Source organism: Callorhinus ursinus, unplaced genomic scaffold, assembly GCF_003265705.2.
Source record: "Callorhinus ursinus isolate GAN/ISIS: 27379988/994484 unplaced genomic scaffold, GSC_fseal_2.0 scaffold780, whole genome shotgun sequence".
Taxonomy (NCBI): domain Eukaryota; kingdom Metazoa; phylum Chordata; class Mammalia; order Carnivora; family Otariidae; genus Callorhinus; species Callorhinus ursinus.
The window spans coordinates 5,945-17,174 of record NW_027397835.1 but is presented as its reverse complement, the minus strand read 5'-3'; the positions used below and the strand labels follow the sequence as shown (position 1 = coordinate 17,174).

Below are 11,230 nucleotides of genomic sequence, written 5' to 3'. Positions count from 1 at the left end.
CCTTGAATGTTAAGTCAGTGAGTCTGGCTGCTTTGAAGAATGTAGGGGGTGGGGAAGAGCTGAAGCTGGGAGGCCAGTCAGGAGATACTATAGTTGGTCCAATGAGAGATGTTGGTGGCTGAATTGGGGAGGAGGCTCACAAATGGAGGATGAGACACATTGGACTAGCTGGACTTGGATGAGTCAACAAGGTTGGCTCATGGACCAGAGGTGAAGAAGGAGAAATGAAAATAATCTACGTTCTGATGTTTGGACTTGGACACCTGGGTTGACAGTAGTGCTACTTATTAATTTAGGGACTTTTGCCAGAGGCACATCTGGGTTGGAAGAGTGGGAAAGTCGTATCACGTAAAATCTGAGATGCCTGTTAGATATCCAAATAGAACTATCATGCAGGTAGCTGGAAAAAAATGAATCTGGAGCTCAGATAGGAAGTCAAGCTTGGGAATATACACATGGGAAGCACTGTGACTGGATAAATTCACTTAGAAAGAATGTAGAGAGAGTATGGCACAGCCCACCCCAAGCCCAGGGCAGGTAACATTTAGAGAAGGGACTGAGGCGTTTGAACACCCAGACAGCTGCTGACCCCAACTTGACCATTATCTTATTCCAGACTGAATGGCCACTTATGTGCACACCCACTGTATCCCCAAATCAGCCTGTTCCTGACCTCACTGTGGCCTCTGGATTGTTCCCTTCAGTATGTGGTAAAGATTTAGCCTTTTTTTTTTTTTAAATCTTCCTGGCTATGTGTAGAAAGAAATTATGTCCCAGTTAAAAAAAAAAAAAAAAACAAAAGATTTCCAAAGGAAAGGATAGACATGTATTTGTATGATTTTCTTTTTTATGTTCCCCTTTCAAAACTCTGCCTCTTTTTCAGTCCATTCTCTATTTAACCAGATGAAATCATCACCCATGTAGTCCCTAGTGCTATCTATCTGAGAAAAACACTCAAAATATTATGTTTCCTCTCTGCCATGTGTGGGTTACAAAGACAAAAGTTAAAAATTTACAGACTTTGTATCTTATATTCAAAGACACATGGATAGTTTTTTAAAGCCAGCAGATGGCTTTGAAGCATTTAGAAAAATATAACGAAGTTAAGGTAAGTAATAATTACATCCACGTCTCCCCATGGCTGTGCTTCAATACTTCCTTAAGAATGAGGATTATGGTTCTCTGAGTTCAGTTTACAGGAAACTAGCTACTGACCCTTAACTCTGTTTAGTCAAATTTAGTCTTTTTCCTTTATTTCCTTCTCTGCCTGTTTTGAGGACCTCCTCTTTCTGATTTGTCTCAGACCTTACAGGTGTGTATGTACGTTCCTATTCTGTTACATACTGGTGATCTAACACATATAAGAGGACTAAAGAAGTCCGTTTTTAGTCTCACTCAAAGTTAAATCCATCAGTTTTTCTCCTTTTTTGAACACCCAGTGTTATAAGTGCATGCTATATTTGAGGTACTATTTCAGATGCTTTCCAGACGTTGTGTTGTTGTCACATCAACCTTGTGAAGTATGGATCCTCCCTACTTTAAATATGAGAAATTGGGTTCAGAGTAGCGTCATTTTTTTGGGACAGCACAGCTGATAAGTGATAGGGCTAGAATCATCTGACTTTAGAAGGGGATAAACTCTGCATATTTTCTGCTCTGCTGTCATCTCAATTCCTTGAGCCATGTAATCCACATTGCATAGATTATTTCATTTAAGCAGTGGTACTGTGGGATGAATCTCTATCTCTATTTTATTAAAAAATGACAGGCTTATGGGTGGTGTTTGCATGTCCCTTGCTGGTGTTCAGACCCAGAGTCCTATTCTTCTCTGTTGCATCCAGCCCTGAATTACTTATTTCACACTTGGTGTTCACTGAACACACAGGTCCCTAATCCTCATATGTATCACAAATTGGCTGCTCTCTTTACTTTTATAGGTCACAGTTAGGTTTCTTAAAAGGATCACTTGTGCTTTTTTACTTCCCTGAAAAAATGAATTTGTTTGCGTTAAGTTTTAGAAGCAGTAATACATCTGTAAGATTCAGAAATCAAAATATATCAAAAGATTTATGGTGAATCATTCATTCTGTCAATCTCCCCAGCCTCCCAAATATTTCAACCTAATGGGTGTTTCTGTGGAGGGATAAGCCCTTGGAGTTCCCTACTATGCTACTGACCCTGACATCACCCAATTCAATGATTTTAATATATTAATATTAATATTTTAATATATTTACTGAGTTGTGCAACTAACATCACAATCTAATTTTAGAACAATTCATCACTACCCTCCCCCCAACTACAGTCACTCTGCAATAACACCCCCAGCCCCTGGCAAACACTGATCTATTCTACACATTTGCCTTTTCTTTTTTCTTTTTTTTTTTTTTTAAAGATTTTATTTATTTATTTGAGAGAGAGAGAGAGAGAGAGAGAAACAGCATGAGAGGGGAGAAGGTCAGAGGGAGAAGCAGACTCCCCACTGAGCAGGGAGCCCGATGTGGGACTCGATCCCAGGACTCCGGGACCATGACCTGAGCCGAAGGCAGTCGCTTAACCAACTGAGTCACCCAGGCGCCCCACATTTGCCTTCTCTAGACATTTAATATAAATGGAAGCATACAATGTGTACTCTTTTGTATTTCTTTCACTGGGCAAAATGTTTTTGAGTTTCATCCATGTTGCAACATATATTGGTACTTCATTCTATTATTTATTGCTGAGTAACATTCTACTGTATGGATATACCACTTCTGTTTATTTACCAGCTGAAAGATATGTGCTCTACTTTTAGGCTGTTGGGAATACTGCTGCTGTAAACAGTCACATACAAATTTAAAAGCATGTTTTCATTTCTCCTGGGCAGATACCGGAGTGATATTGCTGTGGCATATGGTAAGCACATATTCAACTTTATAAGAAACTGCTAATCTAATCTGTTTTCTTTTTTTTAAAGATTTTATTTATTTGACAGAGAGAGCACAAGCAGGGGGAGTAGCAGGCAGAGGGAGAAGGAGAAGCAGGCTCCCCGCTGAGCAGGGAGCCTGATGCGGGGCTGGATCCCAGGACTCTGGGATCATGACCTGAGCCGAATGCAGCCACTTAACCGACTGAGCCACTCAGGCACCCCTCTAATCTATTTTCTAAAATGTCTACATTATTTTATATTTCTATCAGTAATATGTGAGGGTCCAATTTCTCTACATAAAGATGTAATACATGAAAATGCCTTTTGGGGAGGAGTTAAGATAGTGGAGGAGTAGGGGACCCTAAGTTCGTCTGGTCCCTGGAATCCAGTAGGTAGTTATCAAATCATTCTGAACACCTGCAAAATCAATCAGAGATCTGAGAAAAGAAATGCTGCAATTTTACAAACAGAAAAGCGACCACCTCTTGGAAGGTAGGAGGTGCAGAGACTTGAATCTGGGGTGATATATATATATATATATAGAGAGAGAGAGAGAGAGAGAGGGAGAGAGAGAGAGAGAGAGAATAATGCAATGGGGAGGGAGCTGGCTTAAGGAGGCTACCGCAAAGTATCATAAGTAATGGAGTGAAAAATCAGAACTTTTAGAAGTCTGCTACAGTGGGGGACGTCCCTGGCTTAAAGGTGCTCAGGTAGCTAAGTGGGGTAGAATCCCAGGCGGGACAGCGTGGTCTCAGTATCCCGTGCGGTCACAGGAAGAGTGGAGATGCCTGAGTGGGGCAGAGTTCCCATGTATAAGAGCAGGGAAGCCGGCCGAAAAGAGCGAGTCTAGGTGCAGGCTTTCTGCTCTGTGTTGCTATAAACTGAAGTGCTGCACGATTCTGCGACATCTCTCCTAGCAGGGGTCCAGCAAAAGGCAGAAAGCAATGGCGAGACACCCCCCCCCTCCCCTGAGAGGAACAGCGTGGGTCTGCACTGCAGAGTCCTTATAATTTGGAGTCTTGAAACTCAGTAGTGTGCCTGAGATAAAAACGCTCGGTCACAGCCTGGGCGAACACAGAGTTCCCATGGAAACCAGGGAGACAAGAGTGATTGACTGCTTTTCTGTGAGGGCTCACTGAAGAGCAGGGGGCACAAACTTTCAGCTCTGGGGCTAGAGAGTGGGGTGCCACCATTTTCATCCTGCCCATTGGTGCTCAAAGCCTTCAGGGAGCAAAACAGCGCCACATAGTGGAATCTGGGGCCTCTTACCCTGAGCCTGGCCCCCTGGCAAGGGAGGTGCTTTTCCACAAGGGTAAGGCACCTGAGAATCAGCGCAACAGGCTCCTCCCCCAGAAGACCAGCAGGAACAACTGGCTAGCACCAAGTTTACTGATCATAGAGAACTGCAAAGCTTCAGCTTTTGGGGAAAACAATATATAGCATTCCTGGTTTTTTTTTTAATTCTTTAGTCTTTCAGTATTATTTTTTCAGCTATTTTCTTATTTTTTCAATTCTTTCTTTATTCTTTGTAAGTTTTTATATATATATTATATATATTTTACTTTTGGTTTCCTTTCATTGTACTTTATTTTATTTTTGTATATATATAAGTTTTTTGTCCTTCCTATTTGGGGATCTGGTTTCTTTTAACTAGCAGACCAAAACACACTCAGGATCTAGTTTTTTGTTTTGTTCTGTTTGTTGTTTGATTTTTTTTCTTATTTTGTTTTGTTTTTGTTTTTTCTTTTTTTTTTCTGTTGTTGTTATTGTTGTCTCTTCTCTTTCTTCTATTCTTTTCTGGACAAAATGACGAGATGGAGAAATTCATCCCAAAAGACCAAACAGGAAGTAGTACTCACTGCCAGGGATTTAATCAATAAGGATATAAGTAAGATGTCTGAACTAGAATTTAAAACAATGATTATAAAGATACTAGCTGGGCTTGAAATAAGCATAGAAGACACTAGAGAATCCCCTTCTGGAGAAATAAAAGAACTAAAATCTAGTCAGGCCAAAATTAAAATGCTCTTACTGAGATGCAGTCCCAAATAGAAGCTCTAAAAGCAAGGATAAATGAGACAGAAGAGTCAGTAATAGAGAATATAAAATGATGGAAAATAAGGGAGCGGAAAAGAAGAGAGAAAGACAATTACTGGATCACGAAGGGAGACTTTGAGAACTCAACAATTCCATAAAGTGAAATAATGTCCAGATAATAGGGGTCCCAGAAGATGAAGAGAGGAGGAGATGAGCAGAAGGTTTATTTGAACAAGTTATAGCTGAGAGCTTCCCTAATCTGGGGAAGGAAACAGGCATTCAAGTCCAGGAGGCACAGAGATCCCCCTTCAAAATCAATAAAAATATGGCAACACCTCGACATATAATAGTGAAGCTTACACATTTCAAAGATAAAGAGAAAATCCTGAAAGCAGCTCAGGACAACAGGTTCTTAACTGACAAGGGTAGACACATAAGGCTGGCAGCCAACTTGTCCACAGAGACCTGGCAGGCCAGAAAGGACTGGAATGATACATTCAATGTGCTAAACGGGAAGAATATGCAGCCAAGAATACTTTATCCAGCAAGGCTGTCATTCAGAATAGGAGAGATAAAGAGTTTCCAGGACAAACAAAAACTAAAGGATTATAACAATTCTTTTTTAAAAAAAGATTTATTTATTTATTTTAGAGAAAGAGAGTGCATGCACATGAGTGGGGCGAGGGACAGAGGGAGAGGAAGAGGGAGAGAAGCATACTCCCTGCGAAGTGTGGAGCCCGCCCTTAAGATTATAACAATTATCAGTAATTAACTAAACAAGAAGGTAGAAAATTAGTAAATATATATAAGACCTGATCAAATCTATCAACAAATTTGACCTAATTGACATTTATAGGCTACTCCCCCCCAATAGCAGAATGCATATTCTTTTCCAATGTGCCTGGAACATCCACTAAGATAGACTATATGCTAATGCATGAAAGGAATCTCAATTAATTTTGAAAAATATTAAATCATACACATATTCTCTGACTACAATGGAATTAAACTGAAGTCAACAACAAAAAGCTATCTGCAGTCCTCCAGAATTGGAAAGTTAAATAGCACACTTATAAATAAGCCATGGCTCAGAGAAAAATTTGCAGGGAAATTAGAAACTCTTTCGAACTCAATGACCAGCAACACACAAATATAAAAAATAATGTATAAAAATCTGTGGGGCACAACTAAAGCAGTGTTTAGAGGGAAATTTATAGCTATAAACAATAAAGAAAAGTAATGAAACAAAACACTGGTTCTTTTAAAAATCAATCAAATTGATAAATCTCTAGATTAGACTGTTCAAGTAAAAGAGGAAAAAAACAGAAATTATCAGTATCAGGAATGAGAGATAGTATTATTACAGACCATATACTCTTTTACTGTATAATCAGGGAATATTACAATTCTATGCCAAAATATTTTATAAATTTAGATGAAATGGATAAATTCCTTGAAAGACAAAATTACTCAAACACAAGAAATATAAAATCTGAATAGATGTATATCGAATTTGTTACTAAATTCCTTTCCACTAAGAAAATGCCAAGGATAATTTTCTTCACTGATGAATCCTATCACACATTTAAATAAGAATAATAATTCTGTGCAAAATCATTCAGAAAATATAGGAAATGCGACCACTTCCTAATTCACTTTATGAGTCCCACATTGCCATGGTACTAAAACCAAGCAAAGTCATTATAGGAAGGAAAAATACTACAGAAAAAATCCCTCATGGACATTCAAGGAAAAATCCTTAACACTGTACATCAAATCCATCAATATATAACAAAGAATAATACAGTATGAACATTTATGGTTTAACCCAGGAATGCTAGATTGATATAACATTCAATAATCAATCAGTTTAATTCAGGATAATAACAAGAGTAATGGAGAAAAATGAGACCATCTCAACAGATACATAAAAGCATTTCACATAATTTAATATATATTTACAATAAAAACTTTCAGCAAACAGAAAATAGAAGGCACCACCATAAACTTGGTAAACAGCTACACAAGCTAACATTATTATTATTATTATTTTTAAATTGCTACCAAGTTTACTGTTTTTCACAATATAGTGCTTCAGGACTTTTTAATGTAAATAAATATTTTTGGTTAACTAATTTTCCAAAATAATGATACAAATTTAGCATTCTTCTTGGAGTGGAAAATTTGCTTTGAGATTACTTCATTCTTTTTCTCTTTTTCAAAAATGCATCTCGTAGTGCCAGCTGCTTTTCTCGGAAGGAACACTTGTTTTTTGACCGGACATTATGGCTATATCGCATCATCATAAAGTTCTTCTGTTTTTTCTTCTCTTTATTTGTGGAACTGGAAAATGGGTTCATTTTGGTTTTCTTCCTCACAAATTCTTTCCGGTCTGTCTTTCCGGCCATTGCCGTTGCTAGTCTTGTCTTCTTGTCAGACTTTGGCTTCTTAAGAAGGCGTTCAATGTCCCGAAGAGAAAGTAACTCACCCCTGGGATCCTCATCACTATCGATTTCAATATATTTCCTCTTTTGGGCTTTCCCTGGGGCAGCGTCGAGTTCTTTCCTCATTTGGGCCATGCAGTCTGGAGTCTTCCTGAGTTAAAACTCGGCTCGTGCTAATGGCTGCAGCTTTGGCTTTCCGCTCCTCCATGGGCATGCTGTTGAGCTTCTTGGATATTTCTTGCTGTTCTTCATCTGAAGAGCGGTGCACATCAACCCACTCACCATCGGCATCTGCCTCCTCACTGAGACTGGTACTTTCCCACCCATCTTCATCGTTTTCAGCACCCTCTTCTTTTTCAAATTCTAGAACTTCTGCTCCTGGAATGTAATCTTTAGCATCTAATTCTCCATATTCTTGCACTCTTGCTTCTATGGAGGCCTCTGTAGGCTTACCCCAGAATTTCTTCTGCAACATCTTAGGATTCAGTGTTTGGAAGAGCTGAATCAAAGTTCTAGCAGACATCATCACATTCTTATCTCTGTGTGTTTTATACTGAGCCAGGTCTTGGAGAAGTTCTTCAGTCATGGCTAGAGGACATCGAGCTGTTAGCTCTTTTATAGCATTGATTCCTACTGTCATGACCTCCCCAGAGTTCTTGTCGGTGACAAAATTGTTGGCCACAGTCATGAGCACTGACTGAATGATCTCTGGGGGTTCTAAGTGATGAGATGTTTGGGCAGCAAACAGAAGGATCTTTGTTACTTCTCTTTGGTGGGGCTGCAGAAACCTTTGCACAAATGGATAGAAGTTAAAGAGAAAAAGCTCGTGAATTCCCACCAATCTGGAGATGAGGTTCATGAGCATCATTTTCACCTCCAACCTCTCTGTAGAGCTCTCTAGCTGCTTTAGAAGATTTTCTGCAAAATCTTGGGGATCATGAATCAAATGAATAACTGAAAAGTTAAAGACCTCTGGTTTTTTCTTCTTTTTTTGTTTCTTGAGCACTTTCATAGCCTTTTCCAACCTTTTCTTGTGTTTGGAGCTTTTCTTCCCTGTGGCATATTGCACTAGCAGGTCTCTTGCTGTTGGTCCTTTATCCTCAGATTCTGAGTCGCTGTCCTGTTTCTCCTCTTCATCTTTCCCAAGGAAAAATGTCAAAGCAGCAACTAATATCTTGGTAACCTTGGAGAAACATGCAGTTGTGATCCCATTGACAGTTTTGGCATCATTCCAGATGTTTCTTCTGTAGAGTTCAATCATCACATCCAAAGATACCTTGGCTGCAGTTGCATTGCTGTCTCTTAACATGGTGTACATGAAATTCTGCAACACTATATTCACTTTATTGTTCTTGTGTTTTGCATTTATATTCTTGATAACAGTGACAATATGTGTGTATAAAGTCTTTCGCAGAAGCTTATCACGGCAACACAGAAGTTCAAAGAAGAGTTCTAGCAAATTTGATGGATTGATGAGATTCTTATTTCTCAGCAAGATCAAAGTTTTGCAAAATGTCATTCGAAGATCTGGATCCAAGACAGCGTGATTGTAGGAGAGAAGATCTTTCAGCTCTTGAGGAAAATTACTTAAATGTTCTGGATAGCAGTGACCAATCTGTGCCATAAACATCACCAGCTCTGCCAGTTCTCTGCTAGGTTTGTTTGGTTGTAATTTGAAAATCTCCACATTGGATTTGTAGTGATTATACTGCTGTAGAAACTCCTCGACGTAGGCTGGCAGATCCCACTTGATCAGATTCTGTAACTGCGGCAGGTTGCTGGGCAGCTTGTTATTATTTCTGTTAGACATGTTGGCTGCTGACTGGCTCCGCAGGGAACAGTTTTAAGAAACCCCACACCGCTGGCAACCACCAACCGTGTCGGCTGCGTGTGTTAACATTATTTTTAACGGTGAAATATTGGGTACTTTCCCCCTAAGACCAGAAACAAGGAAAGCAAGCCTGCTCTCATCACTTCTAATCTATATTTTTAGGAGATACTAACCAGCTAAACAAGGTAGCAGAAAGGGGGAAAAGATATCCAGATTGGAAAGAAAGAAGTTAAACTCTCTTTATTGACAGACAACATGATTTATGTATAACTCTAAGGAATTAGTTCTAATAGCTACTAAATTATATCTACAAACAAAAGATTTCAGTATACGAGATCAACACACAAAATCAATTGTATTCTATGCTAGTAAACAATGAACAGTTGGAAAATTAAAAAATGGAAAAGTTATCACTTAAAATTGTATTAAGAACATTAAATAATTTGGGATAAATTTTACAAAGTATATATAAGTCCTATATACTAAAAATTATAAAACTCTGCTTAGTGAAATTAAAGAAGACTAAATAGATGGAGAGATATAGGATAAACAGATTGGAAGACTAAATATTATTTAAATGACAATCCTTCCTAAATTGGTCTATATATTCGACATAGTTTCAATCAAAATCTCAGCAGGACTTTCCAAAGAAATTGATAACTTAATTCTAATATTTATATGGAAATTCAAAGGTCTCAGGGTAGCCAAAACAATTTTGAAAAAAAAAAAAAGCAAAGATGGAGGACCCATACTGCTTTACTTCAATACTTGCATGAAAGGAAAATGAAAGCAACAATAATCAAAACATTGTAGTATTTGATGGTGTAAGAATATACATTTAGATGAATGGAACAGACTAGACCCACATACATATGGTTGGTTGGGTTTCAATGTCAATTCAGTGGGGAAAGGATAATCTTTTCATCAAAAGTTCTAGAACAATTGTCTATCAATATCAATAAAGATGAACCTCAACCCTTAACTCATCATAAAACAAAAATTAACTAAAAGTAGATTTTAAAACTACTCATAAAATGTAAGCTATAAAACTTCTAGAAGAAAGTATAGCAGAAAATCTTTGCAAACATGGAGTAAACAAAAATTTCTTACATAGGACACAAAACCCACAAACAGTAAAAGAAAATTTGACAGTTGGTCAAATGGATTTTAATTAAATTAAAAGACAAGTTACAGACCGGAAAAGAATATTTATAATACATATATAGGACAAAGGACTTATGTGATGGTTAATTTTGTGTCAACTCGATAGGGCCAAGGAGTACCCAAGTATTTGGTCAAACATTCTGAATGTGTTTGTGAGGGTATTTCTGGATAAGCTGAACATTGATAGACCAAGTAAAGCAGGTTCCTGCTCCCCCTCCTCCCCACCAATGTGGGTAAGCTTCATCCATTCAATTGAAAGCCTGAATAGAACAAAAGGGCTGACCCTACGTTGAGTAAGGGTGAAGTTTTCTTGCTTTTGAATTCAAACTGAAACATTGGCTCTTCCTGGACATTAAGCCTGCTGGCCCTCTGACTGGAACTATATCATTGGCTCTCCTGGGTCTCCAGTTTGCCAACTGCAGACCTTGGGACTTGACAGTCTCCATAATTTCATGAGCCAAACGTTACAATAACTAAATAAATATAAATACAAATACAAATATAAGTATAAATACAGGCATACCTCATTTTATTGTGCTTTGTTTTATTGTGCTTCACAGATAATTGTTTTTTACAACTGGAAGTTTGTGGCAATCCTTCATGGAGCAAGTCTATTGGTACCATTTTTTCCAATAGCATTTGCTCATTTTGTGTCTCCATGTCACATTTTTGGTAATTCTCATAATATTTCAAACTTGTTCATTACTGTTGAATTTGTTATGGTGATCTGTGGTCAGTGATCTTTGATGTTACTGTTGTAATTGTTTTGGGGCACCATGAACGATATAAGATGGAGAACTTAATCAATAAATGTGTGTTCTGACTGCTCCACGGACTGGCAGTTCT

General features: G+C 38.2%; 1 pseudogene; it reads right to left on the bottom strand.

Annotated features, from left to right (window-relative positions):
* Positions 1–7,112: 7,112 nt before the first annotated feature.
* On the bottom strand, positions 7,113–9,224 carry LOC112817846 (protein SDA1 homolog; annotated as a pseudogene).
* Between the last annotated feature and the right edge of the window lie 2,006 nt (positions 9,225–11,230).